This window comes from Aegilops tauschii, chromosome 4 (genome assembly GCF_002575655.3).
Source record: "Aegilops tauschii subsp. strangulata cultivar AL8/78 chromosome 4, Aet v6.0, whole genome shotgun sequence".
NCBI classification, from domain to species: domain Eukaryota; kingdom Viridiplantae; phylum Streptophyta; class Magnoliopsida; order Poales; family Poaceae; genus Aegilops; species Aegilops tauschii.
Genome location: NC_053038.3, coordinates 68,836,078 through 68,852,917, shown reverse-complemented (window position 1 = coordinate 68,852,917; position 16,840 = coordinate 68,836,078). Strand labels below are relative to the sequence as shown.

The 16,840-nt window shown below is 44.4% G+C and overlaps 1 long non-coding RNA gene across 12 annotated transcripts; it reads left to right on the top strand.

The window, feature by feature from the left end:
* Positions 1-10,450: 10,450 nt before the first annotated feature.
* On the top strand, positions 10,451-15,630 carry LOC109774574 (uncharacterized). 12 transcript variants are annotated; one of them, XR_012181362.1, is made up of 8 exons: positions 10,451-10,966; positions 11,059-11,215; positions 11,606-11,661; positions 13,200-13,621; positions 13,928-14,149; positions 14,283-14,426; positions 15,183-15,237; positions 15,379-15,630. It is a non-coding gene; the product is annotated as an uncharacterized lncRNA (long non-coding RNA). The 12 variants fall into 12 exon arrangements; XR_012181365.1 differs by having other exon boundaries at positions 15,183-15,254; XR_012181371.1 differs by having other exon boundaries at positions 15,172-15,237.
* The last annotated feature ends 1,210 nt before the right edge of the window (positions 15,631-16,840 follow it).

Below are 16,840 nucleotides of genomic sequence, written 5' to 3'. Positions count from 1 at the left end.
AGGCATTAGAGACAACCGCATTCACTTTAAATAGGGCACCACGCAATTCCGTTGAGACGACACCGTTTAGAGAAACCTAAGTTGTCGTTTCTTAAAAGTTTGGGGCTGCGATGCTTATGTGAAAAAGTTTCAGGCTGATAAGCTCGAACCCAAAGCGGATAAATGCATCTTCATAGAATACCCAAAACAGTTGGGTATACCTCCTGTTTCAGATCTGGAAGTAAACAGGTCCTTTCTCGAGAAAAAGGTTTCACTCGAAAGAATTGAGTGGGAGGATGGTGGAGACTTGATGAGGTTATTGAACCATAACTTCAACTAGTGTGTAGCAGGGCACAGGAAGTTGTTCCTGTGGCACCTACACCAATTGAAGTGGAAGCTTATGATAGTGATCATGAAACTTCGGATCAAGTCACTACCAAACCTCGTAGGTCGATAAGGATGCGTACTACTTCAGAGTGGTACGTAATCCTGTCTTGGAAGTCATGTTGCTAGACAACAATGAACCTACGAGCTATGGAGAAGTGATGGTGGGCCCGGATTCCGACGAATGGCTCGAGGCCATGAAATCCGAGAGAGGATCCATGTATAAAAGCAAAGTATAGACTTTGGAAGAAATACTTGATGGTCGTAAGTCTGTTGGGTGCAGATGGATTTTAAAAGGAAGACATACAATAATGGTAAGTGTCACCATTAAGAAAGCTCGACTTGTCATTAAGATGTTTTCTGACAAGTTCAAGGAGTTGACTACGATGAGATTTTTCTCACTCGTAGCGATGCTAAGAATCTGTTGGAATTGTATTAGCAGTTACTGCATTATTTATGAAATCTTGCAGATAGGATGTCAAAACATTGTTTCCTCGACGATTTTCTAGAGGAAAGGTTGTACGTGATACAACCAGAAGGTTTTGTCAATCCTGAAAGATGCTAACAAGTATGCAATGCTCCAGCAATCCTTCTAAGGACTGGAGTAAGCATCTCGGAGTTGGAATGTACGCTTTGATGAGATGATCAAAGATTTTGGGTTTATACAGAGTTTATGAGAAACTTGTATTTCCAAAGAAGTGAGTGGGAGCACTGTAGAATTTCTGATGAGTATATGTTGTTGACATATTGTTGATCAGAGATGATGTAGAATTTCTGGAAAGCATACAGGGTTATTTGAAAAGTGTTTTTCAATGGAAAACCTGGATTAAGCTACTTGAACATTAAGCATCAAGATCTATAAGGATAGATCAAAAACGCTTAATAGTACTTTCAAATGAATACATACCGTGACAAGTTTTTGAAGGAGTTCAAAATAGATCAGCAAAGAAGGAGTTCTTGGCTGTGTTACAAGGTGTGAGTATTGAGTAAGACTCAAGACCTGACCACAGCAGAAGAGAGAGAAAGGACGAAGGTCGTCCCATATGCTTTAGACGTAGGCTCTACAGTATGCTATGCTGTGTACCGCACATGAAGTGTGCCTTGCCATGAGTTAGTCAATGGGTACAATAGTGATCCGGGAATGGATCACATGACAGCGGTCGAACTTATCCTTAGTATCTAGTGGACTGAGGAATTTTCTCGATTATGGAGGTGGAAAAGGAGTTCGTCGTAAAGGGTTACGTCGATGCAAACTTTGACACTAACCCGGATGACTCTGAGTAGTAAACCGGATTCGTATAGTAGAGCAGTTATTTGGAATAGCTCCAAGTAGCGCGTGGTAGCTGCATCTAGAAGATGACATAGATATTCGTAAAGCACACACGGATCTGAAAGGTTCAGACCCGTTGACTAATAACCTCTCTCACAAGCGAGATATGAACAAACCCCATGGGTGTTGGATTCATTACAATCACATGGTGATGTGAACTAGATTTCTAGTAAACTCTTGGGTATTAATCACATGGCGATGTGAACTAGATTATTGACTCTAGTGCAAGTGGGAGACTGTTAGAAATATGCCCTAGAGGCAATAATAAATTGGTTATTATTATATTTCTTTGTTCATGATAATCGTTTATTATCCATGCTAAAATTGTATTGATAGGAAACTCAGATACATGTGTGGATACATAGACAACACCATGTCCCTAGTAAGCCTCTAGTTGACTAGCTCGTTGATCAATAGATGGTTACGGTTTCCTGACCATGGACATTGGATGTCGTTGATAACGGGATCACATCATTAGGAGAATGATGTGATGGACAAGACCCAATCCTAAGCCTAGCACAAGATCGTGTAGTTCGTTTGCTAAGAGCTTTTCTAATGTCAAGTATCATTTCCTTAGACCATGAGATTGTGCAACTCCCGGATACCGTAGGAATGCTTTGGGTGTACCAAACGTCACAACGTAACTGGGTGGCTATAAAGGTGCACTACAGGTATCTCCGAAAGTGTCTGTTGGGTTGGCACGAATCGAGACTGTGATTTGTCACTCCGTGTAAACGGAGAGGTATCTCTGGGCCCACTCGGTAGGACATCATCATAATGTGCACAATGTGATGAAGGAGTTGATCACGGGATGATGTGTTACGGAACGAGTAAAGAGACTTGCCGATAACGAGATTGAACAAGGTATCGGGATACCGACGATCGAATCTCGGGCAAGTAACATACCGATTGACAAAGGGAATTGTATACGGGATTGATTGAATCCCCGACATCATGGTTCATCCGATGAGATCATCGTGGAACATGTGGGAGCCAACATGGGTATCCAGATCCCGCTGTTGGTTATTGGCCGGAGAACGTCTCGGTCATGTCTGCATGGTTCCCGAACCCGTAGGGTCTACACACTTAAGGTTCGATGACGCTAGGGTTATAGGTAATAGATATACGTGGTTACCGAATGTTGTTCGGAGTCCCGGATGAGATCCCGGACGTCACGAGGAGTTCCGGAATGGTCCGGAGGTAAAGATTTATATATGGGAAGTCCTGTTTTGGTCACCGGAAAAGTTTCGGGTGCTATCAGTAACGTACCGGGACCACCGGGAGGGTCCCGGGGGTCCACCAGGTGGGGCCACCGGCCCCAGAGGGCTGCGTGGGCCAAGTGTGGGAGGGGACCAGCCCCAGGTGAGCTGGTGCCCCCCCCCCACCAGGGCCCAAGGCGCAGGGAAAGGGGAAGGGGGGAAACCCTAGGCTCAGATGGGCCTAAGGCCCACCTAGGGTGCGCCCCCCCTCTCTCCCCCTCTGGCCGCCCCCTAGATGCATCTAGGGCTGGCCGCACCCCTTGGGGGGGAACCCTAGATGGGGGCGTAGCCCCTCCCCCTCCCCTATGTATAGTGGGGGTTTTGGGGCTGCCATACAGATGAGTCTCCCTCTCTCTTGGCGCAGCCCTACCCCTCTCCCTCCTCGTCTCTCGCAGTGCTTGGCGAAGCCCTGCTGGAGTGCCACGCTCCTCCATCACCACCATGCCATTGTGCTGCTGCTGGACGGAGTCTTCCCCAACCTCTCCCTCTCTCCTTGCTGGATCAAGGCGTGGGAGACGTCACCGGGCTGCACGTGTGTTGAACGCGGAGGCGCCGTGGTTCGGCGCTTAGATCGGAATCAACCGCGATCTGAATCGCTACGAGTACGACTCCTTCATCCGCGTTCTTGCAACGCTTCCGCTTAGCGATCTACAATGGTATGTAGATGCACTCTCCTTCCCCTCGTTGCTAGATTACTCCATAGATTGATCTTGGTGATGCGTAGAAAATTTTGAATTTCTGCTACGTTCCCCTACAGGCCTCATCCCAAAACTTTAGTGGCATGGATGTGGCAGCAAGGAGGGAGAGACCAATGTCAACAATGTGCATGTGCTTGCGCTCCGCTGAATCGTTTTGTTGGTGAGCGTGAGGGCAAGAAACGTGATGAGAGATTCCTATCCGTTGGAAAAAGGAGTTGAGTTTCTCATACTCACCTCCCCAAGCCGACTGCAAGTTAAGTATTTTGCAATCAAATTTTCGTTCTACAAGAGCTTGAAAGTTAAGAAAAACGTCGGAGCGTTTTTTAAGAAGTTATATCCAGGTATACTTGCTAAAGTCATCGATGAAACTCACGTAATAGGTGTGTCGGCCAACAAAGGATGGGGCCGGTCCCCATACATCTGAAAACACAAGCTGCAAGGGTTTTGTGGACACACCGGTAGAAATAGGATATGGTAACTGGTGGCTTTTTGCTCTTTGGCAAGAGTCACAAATAGTTTCACGATCATGCTCATCAACACATGCGAGCTTATTTTTGCTAAGAATCTGATAAACAACGGAAAAAGATGGGTGGCCTAAACGATTATGCCATCGTTCTGAAGACACTTTGAAGGCTCCATAGGCTTGCTTATTGAACTTGGAAATTTTGGGGATCAATGGATAGAGACCTTGCACACATCTACCGCGATAAAGCACCCTCCTCGTGACCTGATCCTTGATCAAAAAGAAGAAGGGGTGAAACTCTATGAAAACACCATTATCAAGAGTAATACGATGAACTGACAGAAGATTTTTGGATGCATTGGGAATATGTAGAACATCATCTACAAGAATATCACGGGGTGGGGTTTGAATAATAGACTCGCCAACATGAGTTATCATCATACCTGGACCGTTTTCAGCGGTGTGGACTTGATCTTGGCCGTGATACTTCTCGTGCATGGTCATCTTCTCAAGCTCAGAAGTGATGTTCTCATTTGAGCTGAAATCAAGATACCAGTTTGAATCAACTCCATATGAGGCATCTGCCGCAGCTGTAACACGCCTCCTTCCAGAGTTATCCTCTACATAGCGCCACTTACACTCTTTTGCAATATGGTTAGTTTTCTTGCAGATTTGGCATTTGTCTTCATACTCCTCATACCCGGCGAAGCGGCCACCTTGATTGTTGTTGTAGAAGTGGCGCGGAGGGCCGTTGTTGTTGTAGTAGCCGCCGCCGCCGCCACGGTGGCCACCGCCTTGACCACCACAGTTGCCGTGATTGTTGTTGTAGCCGCCGCCGCCGTGGTTGTAGCCACCGCTACCCGCGCCAGGGTAGCCACCGCTAGGGTTTTGGCCGCCACCACCAGAATAGTCGCCGCCGCGACCCTCGTTCTTCTGGTTGCGGTAGCTGCCTTTGCCACCGCCCGAGCGACCCCTGGAAGCAGCGTTCGCCGATGACTTAAAGCCACCAGCGCCGTTCCCATGGAACATGTCGACGCGCTGATCGAAGTTTGCCACCATCGAGAAGAGCGCGTCGACGGTGATAGGCTCGGTGCGAACGTCGAGTGCAGAGATGATTGGCTGATACTCCATATCAAGCCCAGCGACGATGAAGGAGATGAGCTCTCCCTCCCCGAGCGGTTCGCCCGCCGCCGCAAGCTCGTCGGAGAGGGCGCGCATCTGCCCGAAGTAGGTGGAGGCCGACTGGGATCCCTTCTGGGCGTTCGTGAGGGCTGATCTGATGTTGTTCACGCGAGACAGGGAAACTGCAGAAAACATATTTGCCAACGCAGTCCAGATCCCATGTGATGATTCAAGCGAGGCCACTTGAACGAGCACCTCCTTGGACAGATTGCGGAGAAGATATGCTACGATTTGCTGATCTTGAACTAACCAGGGGTTATGGGCAGGATTGGGAACTACCTGCTCCTTGCCATCTTTATCTTTGCTCGTGATTGTTTTGGGAGGCTCCTCGATAGTTTGATCTATATAGCCAAACAAGCCAGCTCCCAGTATCTGGGATCGTGCTTGGGCTCACCAGAGAACGTAGTTCGTCCGGCTAAGAGGTTCTGATGTGTTGTAGTTGAGGCCAGAAGAGGTGATTGCGGTGGAGGAGGACATGGCTAGGGCGTGGTGGATTGGAGATGGAATAGATGGAGGAAGATGAGCTAGATGCTATGGAAGAGGCCTGCTCTGTATACCATGTGGAAATTGTGGAAGCGTCTCAACTCCCGTAACATGGGAGCCCGCGTGTTATATATTGATTAGGCGAGGCCGGCTCTCGCAGAGGCATACAAGATTACGGTTGTTCAACAACCAGAGAGATACATGGAGAGATAGAGGAGAATAAACAGATGAAAAGATAAACAAGCTAACAACCTGGATTCTCCTAACTACCCTAACATGATAATGTGTGACATATGTTTAACATGTGTATGAACGACTTCGGTTGTACTATGTTAAAAAAAACGTTGATCAAATAGTAATCTAACATACAGCTTGAAGCTGAAGTTCGCCATGCATGGGATCGTACGTGTTCTACTGACAACAACACGGGGTTACCTTGCATGCACAAAGCTGTTTTATCGATCCGTCTAGTGATGATGGTGAGAGTCAGAGGTGGCAATGGCTATGCACCTTCCAGCTAAAGATGCTTGGCCTGGCAAGCTAGAAGACTCCTGCCAGAAATCTCTGTTATAAAGTGAATGCATGGTTCTTACTTGGTCTAAAGTGGGTTAAAGAGGCCGAACATATGCTCTTGTTTTGCTTTAGCATGGCTTGGTGCTCTTTATATCACCTATCCCCTTTCTTCTTTTCCTTTCCATCCATTGATCACTCACTCCAGTAGCTTGCCTCAGATCGAGAAAACTCACTTCAAAAGCTCCAATCTTTCTCTCTGATTGGCTGATTGCACCTAATAATTTCGGTGGATTGAACTGGCCACGAAGTACACTGAGCAAAGACCATCCATCTATATGGAAACCCTGAAAAGTGGAAACAAAGCAAGCACTTACTGATCAATCATTTCTGGCCAGTAAATAATTTGATTCGTTTTCTTGTCCATGTAGCCCGTTACTTGACTTAAAAGTAATTCATGTGAATGTGCTTTGAAGTTTGCAAGAGGAAAAGATGCATAGCATGGCCGGCTGAACACTGTCAATCTCCACCTTTTGTTGTTCGGCATCTTCCTTTCCTTGTCAGCGTATTCACACTGCTTTCTCTTTTAATGTTACGCCCCACACTGGTTTCATAGCAGCTTTTTCCATGGTATGAGTTTGTTCTAGCGTAATAGAAGGGAAATACAGAAAAATTGCTCATGAAATCATGGAACATTAGAGTAATATAGCTAGGGCAATGATAGAGAAGAAAGTGCACCATTTTTCTCTTCAAACTTGGGTTTGTGTGGATTGGTGCCATAGTTTTGACGATGAAGATGGCATCATGCAGTCTACTAGTGTGATTGTTGTGGTCGACGGGGTTGACAGCGAGGAGCCTATGGTTTTTTCGGGTGAAATACCGACTCTAGGTCAGTGGTTTGTTGTCTAGGTCAGGTACACCCGCGCCTATTGGTGGCAATGGTGCTAATAAATAATAATGGTATCAAATTTGATATGATCAATGGTTCTCATGTTTCTTTATTTTGAGCTCATATGCTCTTCCATGGTAACGGAGAGAGCTCCCCTGACGTACGGCACCTGCCGTTGGGCCGCTGTCAGGTGGGCCAAGTTCCAGCCTGGCCGACGTGCCAGTGATGGAACGACACCCTGCCGCACGTCAGGGGATCCTCGTCCCATGGTAACACAGCTAAAAATCAGTGGTTCGATAGCTTGCCTTTCAAGGGGTGTGCCTGGGACCATATCATGTTCAACGGTTTAGATTTTTCATTTATCAGAGTAAATGATTAGAGGGGCACTTCAACACCTTTAATGTTATTCCATCTCGGGCAAGCTTGGTCAATCATGGGATTTTTACGGGAGTTATGGAGAAACGTCAAGAAGCAAAGACACAACTAGAGATGACGACTTCAAAGGTCTTTGATGTAGATTTGCATTTATCAGAGATTTTTGTTGTGTATATGCATTTAGTTTCTTCAGTCTGATGTACTATGCCTATTTATTAATAAAATTGGATCATGCATCCACTCAAACAAATTATAAATAAAGCAACAAGCACTATGTGTATAAGGTTTAATTTACTCTGAGGCGTCGCATGCTACGCACACGTTGGCGCACTGCATTAGTTAAAGGATGATGTATCCAACCTAATCTTTTTTTGCAATCCTATACGTTTTTTGAATGCATCCTTATCAGGTTGTGCACGCAGGTATGGGGCACGCAACCCCCCTTTTTCTTTGACTTTTGAGTTCAATCTTTTTTATCTTTTGAACCAAAAGTTCAAATTAAGTTTCCTTTTCATATTTGTGTTTCCGGCGACGAGAGCTTTCAAATGAGATCCATTTTGAATACGTTTTGACGAGCTTTTAAAAGGTCGTTAAGTTTTAACTTTCAAAACTTGGTATGAGCGACCGATGAAATCGTAATTTTCAAAACGTGTGACCGACAAAATCTATGTTTAAAAACTAAAACTTAAGACTTATTGTGCTTTCATGTGGGATCTAATAACTCTGCGGATTGTGAGGTAATCGGGTGACTCGGACGGCATAGCAGGTGTGTTTGCAAATTTTTGTAGATAGCTTACCAAGCCGACCGCTTGGTGGCATAGCAGGTGTGTGCCCCTGAGAATATCCACCTAGGCGCTCCCTTTGTTCTCAGGGTCGCACATGCCGATCGATGGACGACATGTACACGAGGTACAAGCTACCCGTGTGATCAGAACATAATATAACTGACAAGTAAAATCGGCAAAGCTTAGGTATCTTTTGGAGCTGGCATCACATGCGCTTAGACCCACAGCAGAAGCAGCTGCAAAGGTAAACATAAAACCGGCAAAGATAGTACGCATAGTAGGGACCTTACGTGAATATTCACGCATTCACGGAGAGAAACAAATTTACCAAGTTGGTGATTGATCGTTCAATCTGAGTCCGTGAACGTGTGCAACTGAAAATGCATGGCTGTAGCCAAAGTTAGTAGCATGGAGTACACTCTATTTTAACAGCGGCGAACAGAGCATGCAATTGACCGGCGATCGATGCCTTACGTGCATGCATGCCAGCCTACCATTAGTTAGCCAAACGCATACTAGCACTAAACATACATTCGATGCATGTTGTGCACTCTATCATGCATGCGCTGGTGTGCAAGCTTTTCGTCCAAATTATGAATCCAAGCTAGTAGTGACCACACGAGAGTTTTCTGCTGGAGTGAGCATCCAATCAAGCCGGCGATACGATGCTGCCAGTGACCACGATCGACCTACTAGCTTGTGTAAAACTGCATGTGATCTCTGAGCCACGCACAGTAAAATACAAAAGGTTAGCCACCCTTGAAGGAAGGGACCTTCCTCCGACGACTGAAGACAACGAAAGCGATCGAGCTTCTGCAAAGCGGCGCCTCCAATTTCGTGTTCCGTTCCATTAGCCTATAGCTAGCTACTAGAGTGGAGACACAGCACAGTACGTACATACGAGCAGCAGGACCATACACTAGTAGCAGAAAGAGCGAAGGGGAGAGAGAGATCCATGGAGATGGCTTTGCAAAAGCAGAGAAGCAGCAAAAACTAAAGGGAAAGAGAGGAGAGAGAGCTGGAAGGCCGGCCGGCAGGATACGAGAGATCGGACGGGAGCCCGTATGATACCTACCAAATGCACGCTTTTCCATGCATGCGATAGCTGTGTGGGGGCTCGATCTCTGCATGCGATTGCATGTTGGTCCCATGGCACTTTATAGGTTTTCGCTTTCCCTTCGATCAAGCGGGATGGGATCCGAACCTGCAAATTAACCTCAATCTTTACCTCACCTCTTTATGTTCTTTAGCATCCTCACTTTGGATTATCTTAGCTAAGTGCGCATGGTCACTTGTAGATTAGCTATAGGTGCACCGTCAAATTAAATATGACGAGGATAAGTTACGCACATGATGTCAAAACTGCGCGATACATAATCATTTTCTTATAGCACCTTCAATAGATAATAGATGTAAACCGCTAAAATCGCCCAAAAAACTGCTCCAACAGATCATTAATCTAGTTTTATTCGCAAAAAGGAACAGATTTATCTATTTAGTTTGCATTACCTTAAAATTTAGGTATTAGACTAAATCTGCAGTCCCGCACCCATGCCACCCTAGCCCATCCTCTCCGGAGGCATCCCCAACACTATCCCCGCCATTCGTTGCTCTCCCTCACAGCGTCACACCTTCTTTGTGCTTGCTTCCCGGCAACAACCGCCTCCATCTCATCCACCGCAATCGGCCACCACCCCGGCAACCACCCTCACTTCCGCCTCTCTCCCTCCTACTCCCACCCCTTCTCCGCACTATCACACCACCGCTCCACCCTACGCCGCGTGCATGTACCACCACGCCGCCCTCCCACACGCCATGTTGATTGCCTCACACCGCATGTCCCGCCCGTTCCGCACCAATCTGCCGCCATGCTTCAGGTCCAGCAAGAGTACTACTATTATGGACGGAATGAATGGGAAAACTTACTGACCGACGGGGGTTCATATGGCAGTGTCTAGAAAATAAATACATAATCTCTACTCCTAATGGACGAGTTGGTTGAATAGTCCCCCCACTTTCGTCTGGTTTTTTTTGACTGGTTTTTTTCAACCGGTTTTTTTCGCTGGTTTTTTTTCGTCTCCCCCATCCCACCCCACACACGCAGCCAGAAAACACCCCGCAAAAAACCGCTCCTGTCGATCCCTCGAGGACACAGAGCCGCCGTCCTCTCGTGCGATCTCGCTGCCGCCGCCCTCCGATCTGCTCCTCCTCGTCTCCCGAGGATACGCAGACGCATCCGCATCCGCCGACGCCGATCCGGGCAGATGCGGCCGTCGTGGATCACGAGGACACCGTCACAACCGGCGCCTCGGATACGTCGCCCGTCATGGATCAGGATCCCCAGGATGCCGACGCCGCCGCGGATCCACTGCCACGCGCAGCTCGGGCCCGAGCCGCGACGGGCTCGGCTATCGCCGCTGCCGCGTGCGCCCTTCGTCTCCAGGCTCGGAGAGCCCCGCCGCCAGCCACCCCCAACCCACATCGGCGTCAAGCTATCTCCTTGGTGTTGTTGTCCTCGATAGGCTAATGACTCGAGGCATGCTGCTAGCAGAATTACAGAAGGCCATACAGTCAGCGGCAAAGTGCTCGCCGTCGCCAATGATTGACTGCTGAGGATCTCCATTCGGGGGTACGTATTCCTCTCTCTCATCCTTCCCTTTTATCTTAGTTTCTTTTGTGCTTTATTTTTTGATCCAGTTTTTCCATGCTTATATTTGATAGATTTAGCTACCTGCTCAAATAAGATGGTCAATAGTTGTTCTATGGATGAAGAAGGAGAAGACAAGGGAACACAATAATTTCTGTGTCATATTATTTGTTTCTGATGGGGCTACTCTGGAATACAGTTTATGGGCGAGAGATCAGACTTTCAGATTGGGTGCGGTATTATATCTCGTCAGATTCAGTAACCAGCGTGGAATTAATTTTAATTTTGTTCCTCATCAGATAAGTAGAGACATGCTTTACCCCAATCTTCATTGATGAATCTCAACTACAAAATCCATGATAGTTGCGCTGTATTTTGTTGGGTCCAACATAAAGCTGAGAGCAGAGTACCTACTTTGTCTTGGTATATCAAAATAATAAGGAATCTGTGAGATTAGATAAGCCAAATAGTTGGTACTTGCTGAGTCTACAAAATTATCTTAAATGTTCCATTTAGTAGTTCACTGAATATTAAACTATGATGTTTCTTCCATTGGGGAGTTGTTTTATGTAGCCCAAACAACAAACAGCCTATGAACTTCTGAACCAATTCTTTTTTTAGTAGGACCTTATGCTCTTTTAACTGAAAAACTGGGAGCACTAGCAGTTCTTCACAAGGTAATCACCTCCTATGAATGTTTGGTGGTGCTGGTCCAATTTCTATTGCATTGCTTCTGATGTATGAATGGACTATTTTCCTCATTTGCTAATTAACGCAACTGGCGTAATTCTTCATGAGAATAGATATTTTTGTAGTGCACAGTATGTTTATTTTAGTTACCCTCCTTATGAATAGATTTTTTGTAGTGTACAGTACAATTTTTTTGTCAGGATTGCATGTTGCTTGCTACTGCTACTTTTGTACAATTGTGTTGTTTTGTAATATTTCTTAACTGTTAAGAGATATTGCCACACTGAGATTTTGCTACGGGAATGAAAGTGGATTGGACAATGCCGCTAGCTCGGATGGCGCCCCGTCTGCATGTCGATCGGGGGCGATGTGAGGAGGGCAAGGTAGAGAAAGGGGGTCAGGTTGGCGCCACAGTAGAGGTGAGCGAGGGGGCGGGGTTGCGTCGCTGCTGAGATGCGCGAGGGGATCGGAGCTGCGCCAAGCGGATTCATCAGAGCACTTCGCTCCCGCTGCCTTTGGACTGATGCTTAGATGGATTGATGCGTAAGAGTTTGAATCCTTTCATTTTTCACTTCTCTAATGGGTGGCTGATGGCCTGATGCTTTGATGGATCGATGCATGCTAGAACTGGCTGATATGTGCGTGCGTGTGCACATTTTTTATTTTGATTTTTGTAGAGATTGGTTCATGCTTCTCTTCTTATGGATTTCTTCTTTCTTTTGTCTGTGTTTGTCACTCTGTTGCTGAATGATTTGGTGATTTTTTTCTTTGTGGGCTTATCTGATGAAATTTACTGCTAATTAGATCGTGCACTGACGCTGCCACCAGAAGATAGATCATAGATGCATGTGTTTGCTTTCGAACATGGTGCGTAATCTTTAGGTTTGCCAAACGTCACCTCCGGCAATTTCAGCTCAACATGTCTTGGTTTCTGCAGATGATTTGGTGATTTTTCTTTTCTTTGTGGGCTTATCTGATGAAATTTACTGCTAATTAGATCGTGCACTGACGCTGCCACCAGAAGATAGATCATAGATGCATGTGTTTGCTTTCGAACATGGTGCGTAATCTTTAGGTTTGCCAAATGTCACCTCCGGCAATTTCAACTCAACATGTCTTGGTTTCTGCATTCTGAGTTTAGAGTTCTACATAGTGGAATGGTTAGTATATGGGAGTTTGCATCTACAGTTGCATACTGTAGTTCCATTCCGTCCTTCCTTATTCAGAGATGAACTGAACCTCTCATTTTTCATGTACTTTTGTGTGATTGTGTGAAAGTGAGGTGGAACTGACTATTCCGGGGGGAAATCAAAAGATACCACATTAGTATAGTAGAACGTACTACTTGCTCTTAAGATTTCAGAAATGACATGTCAAGGACAGGGTATAGAGATCCGAAGAGTATTCTCCTTCCGTCATCGGTTGTTAAATTAGTAACGCCCAGCATCGTGTGCGATGGAGCCCTTACCGCTGTTCACAACTGAACTCTTTATTTTATTTTAATCCTTCGGATTTGTCGGGTCAGGGATCCTTCAGTTTTGTTGGATCAGGAAGTAAGAGCACCGGGACTTCAAGGACGATGTAGATTGTCGAAGGCAAAGTTGCAGAGTGCATGGGCAGCAGTACCAGTGCAAGAACCTCGCGCATGACGGAGCTGCTGTGGTAGAGAAGCAAAACCCAACGACTAACTCTACAAGCTCTGGTCGCTGTCTTAAACATCACTAACGTAATCATATCTCACTCCATTATGCAAATTTTATTTCTGATTTTTTTATTCTATTTCAGTACTTGTACCTTTTTACAATGCGTTTAGTGCATATGAATGAAGTATATTGATTTATCTTCTACCTATGGTTTTCTGTGCTTTATTGGTGCTCAACGTTTTTGACATGTTGGCATGCATATTACTAAATTTGGTCAAGCAACCCGCCAACAAATACAAAGAAGGTGAGTTTATAATGTGTAATACCCGTTTTCTTTTTCTTTTTATCCTGCAATGTGCAATACTTAAATGGAATTCAGTTATTGATGTTTGTTTTATGGGGTTGAAAAAAGAATCTCAAATTTGGTGACCCTATGTTGCTCGTTTGATTATGATAAATGCTTGTTGAAATGAGCCAACTGATTTTTTTCTGCTTTATGTCACCCTTGCGTGACGAAAGTTATATTGTCTAAGGGACGACTTAATTGATTATAGTTCTCTTTATCCCTGGAAGGTGCTATGCAACAATACAAAATTGCTTTTGTTTGCAGGGCTATATGTCTTCTGATCGTCTTGATGGCATATATGAGGACCTGCAATACTGAACCTGGAAGTTAGTCGTTGAGGCAGTGGTCATGGTAGTGATATCTACTGCCAGAACATAAACGTTTGGCCCTCCTTGTTGCCACGAAGGATTATGATCTACTGGATTTACAGAACCAGTTAATGGCATGATGCTGGCAGTAGTAATGGAGGGTTGTGATTTCTGGATGGTAAATTCAGAATTGGAAATGATATTTTCTAATGTATTCATACAGTTAGATAAGTATCATATTAGATTTTCTTCTCTTACCTGGAACTTCTGCCATGTAAAGTGTGCTTCCCTTTGATTTGCTGTTGTGCCAGGAATAGGACGGATTGGCGTCCTCTTCTCACGAAACACACTGACACAAAATTTCTGGTTTCTGACGTACAAGGATTATTTACTATGAACAAATATTGCAATGTTCATTCGTAGTACTGTTTGTTGAGGCGATGCCTCTCCTACAGGTATGAAATTATCGTTGGGCCTTCAACTATTTTTATTTGATGTATATGATTCCAAACACTACTTGTTCCAGTACTACATATTGGACAAAAACAATTTCCTTATATGCTAGAACACGACATGGCTAATTAGTAATTGCACTACATTCCTAATAACTGTTAAACTTTTGGGAGGCATGGCAATGTTCTTCAACCATGATTAAGCTCATATATAATTAGACACTTCAAATAGAATGTCCTGTGACACAACTCACCTTGGTAACTATGCTACAAAGTGTCTGAACCTGCATTTTATATCAGGATGATAAAATTTCACCAATCTATCATCGTTCACACTAAATTGAACTTGGGAGTGTTAAAAACCGCCGTCACTAATTTAGCTAACCGCTCACCAGTAGGTAATCTAGCTAATCGCTCACCAAGTAAGTAATCTTTAATCTGAAGTTGTATATTGACTGTAGGGCAATAACAACCCAGTTTTCAACAGCTGCAAAATACTGAAATGCTGCTAATTTAAGAATTGAAGAGATTGCCTTTTCATTTTGTAAAATCTTCCTGTTCCATTGTGCCATCTGAAGTGACCAAGCATGATCTTTGATTGGCCATGTATGATGCAGCGGAGTCATTTTATTAAGCTGGCATTAGTAGTTTTGCATTTTGCATGATTTGTGTGCAAGTTTGAACGTCTGTCGAATAATATTAATTATAATACTGAAACAGTCTGTTATTGTTGTTATCTTCTTGGGAGTACTTGAGAAGGCGCGAAGAGGAAGGTGGGGACACGCCATGGCAGAGGCCAGTGCCGAATCTACGTGTAAGCCGTGGCGTCGGGTAACCCATAGCTTTTTTATAGCACCCCTTTGTTTTTCTAAATTGTACGCATTAGTCCTTGTAACTTGAGAAGATTGACCCCACAGATTTCTAATGTCCCCACATGGTATTCTTGCTGGCGCAGCTGCTGGCAGAGGCGCGTGGTTGACAGGAGGAGCCGGGGAGGCATGACGGTGGACATGTGGATGTTATCGTGGCATTGACACATTTCGCCCTACCAACACTGCATACCAACGTGACTGAATGTTATCGTGGCTTAGATGCCCTATCAAATTCTTGCTTGACTTTTTGGTTTTGTATACATGGTATTTCTCATGTGAGTTGAAACCACATTTGGTTGGTCCAATAGTAAATAATCATATGTTTCACTCTAAAATCATATTGCATATAGAGTGACGTTACGTTCTTGTGCAAATTACTACACACATATACATGGAGTTGCCTGAAAAAGTCTCACACTTGGACTCCTGCAAGTAACACTATCGCTCGCTTGTAGAGTTTGCAACTGGTGATAACTGTCATACTACTGGGTAACAGCCTTACTCGAATCAGCCTTGACCTTGTATAATATACATAGTTATTTGGTGCATGGTATTTTTAGTGAATTTGATCAAAACTTTGTTATTTTAAGTACATTTGTACTTTAGTTGTTTATTCAAATAAATTTGTACATTTGAGGACACGGTAGGCGCACTATAGCCTTGCAGTTTTTCCTAATTTCTTTAGGTATGCGATGTCAATTTAATATTCACATATATGCTGAAATTTTGACTTCGAAGGACCATCACTGAAGTTATATGCTGAAATTTTGACTTCGAAAAACCAGCACTGAAGTTATATGAAGTTCCTTGCAAGAGCTATATCATTCTTTTGAGTACTACTAATTAATTCCCATGAGTACCAATGGTGAGATTTTCAGGCGTAAATACTTGATGTGATTCTCATTGTTGGCAATCTTCATGAACCTATCAAGGAGAACATTGCAATACTAATTGTTGCACAGGTGTTCTCAACACCGGCTAGCAACAAGTGAGAATGATTGTTCAATGCTCACTGTTGTAAGCTTGATCCAAGAGGAGCTTCTCAATGTTGTACATGTAGGCTGTGAGTAACCGAAATAATACCTATTTGTTCACTCTTTTCCTATACCTATGATTCCTCTACCACTGTTCAGTAGAGTTCAGTTATGTGCTTCAATATGAGGAAGTCATCATCTTTTAAAACATACCGTTGCCTACTCAAACATATTTTGTTCCTTTTTGTTTCCAACAGATTATGTATAAAAACACGTGTACAATAAGCGGCAGAACCTGCATTGGACCGTCCTCATTTGCTCTGTCCATTTTTTCCAAAGAAATAACACTTCTGCAGTCCTACACATTTAGAGATACGATTTAGTGTGCTATTACAATCCTCGTAATCACACGCTATATTTTTTGTGGGAATTTCTATCATCCATTCTGATTTTGAGGCAAATATATCAGTTATTTTTTTTTGTTCTAGCAAGGTACCATATACATGTTATGAAATTCGCCTTTGCCTTCCAGGTCAACCACATAGGCAGGAGGGAATTCATTTATCAATAA